Source organism: Sinocyclocheilus rhinocerous, unplaced genomic scaffold (assembly GCF_001515625.1).
Source record: "Sinocyclocheilus rhinocerous isolate Xijiao unplaced genomic scaffold, SAMN03320098_v1.1 scaffold169, whole genome shotgun sequence".
Lineage (NCBI taxonomy): Eukaryota > Metazoa > Chordata > Actinopteri > Cypriniformes > Cyprinidae > Sinocyclocheilus > Sinocyclocheilus rhinocerous.
This window is the reverse complement of record NW_015636841.1, coordinates 8965-10458: the sequence shown is the minus strand read 5'-3', so window position 1 is coordinate 10458 and position 1494 is coordinate 8965.

Below are 1494 nucleotides of genomic sequence, written 5' to 3'. Positions count from 1 at the left end.
CCCCTCTTGATTCTGGTGTTGAGCTCCTGCAGGCTCTGAGGGAGCTCATTGCCATCAGACTCCAGGTGTTCCCTGTTAGAGGAAAATCATTGAAACAATTAGAATGTCTGGCTCGAATAAATAATTTGAGTTTATCATTTAGTTAATTAGTTCAGCCACCAAAAAATCAACACTATGCCTTTCAGATGGAAACTTCTCTTACATTATGGATGCATGTTTATTTTATAGTTCTATAGTTCCTGTCATACCACAGCATGAGACTGTCTCTTTCCAGAAAAGTAAATACATGCATTGTTCTTATGAAAACTGAGTAACAAGTCTAGATGTTTAATTTGATTATGATGAAGTGGAATCCTCTTATAGTGAGCACATCCATACGGGTGAAATTGATCACTATAAATGGTTATATAAGCAGAATTCAAGCATGTGAATAGAAATTATTCTGACTTAAGATCACTACACATGGATGATCACTAACCGTGATCACAAGCTGGTTCCACTGCATTAACTTATCTTATCTATTATATGCCTCATCAGCTCGATTAGAAACTGGGTGCTCTCCACAGTGAATACTGTCTCCTGCCCTGACTGTGATAGACTGCCGGGGCCTGGGTCTGACTGGGATCTAGTACTGCTGGGGCCTGACTGGGATTTGCCTGACTCTCCCTCCACACACAAGCTTTGTGACTCCAAAAATGGCTGGCTGCCATTGTTCGCTCCTTAATCAAGCATGAAATGTAACTGTCTATGTCAAGAACAGCATGCAATTGGATATAACTGCACAGCTTTTAACTATAATAATTGGCAACAATATGCTGACAATACAATACAATGGGATCCTCTAATAGCGATTATGTCCACCCAGATCAAATTAAGTTGATGATTTTGTCCCTTTTTGATATAAATGGATGACTACTATAGCCAAATTCAAGTATTTATATAGGAATGATTCTGTCCCAAGCTTTTGGATCACTATAAACAGAGGATCACTTTTAGCTGTGACCACTTTAAGCAGGTACCACTGTAATTTCAAGTTCTTGACAAAACTTACCAAGTGGAAAACGTAGAAGTACCCTTACAGTCTGGCCTTCATCCAAAAAGTATAACCCCTGGGGGGACTGGTGTAGGGGAGCCAAGAGGGGTTCTCCTCATCTACTGTTTTCGAATGGAAGCTGATTTCAGTACAGCAGATGTACATGGATTGTACTTTTGATGATATAAGCATGAGATCAGGCACACTGTGAGCTGGCTAGCTAAACATTGTATGCCTAATTTCGCTATGCTGAGAAATTGTACATTACTTAATTTTTTTATAAGCATGATCGTTTGCATGGTCAAGTTCAGGTTTACCTAACGTTACCCGTTCGATCTAGTACGAGTTCACGGGTGGGAAGTCACGGGTTTGACTGCCGTTCCAGTGCACTTTCATGGGTAGAAGATTGGAAAAACACGGTTTACAGGTTGCCTGGAAGGCGGCATAAGTCAAGAGTTTAC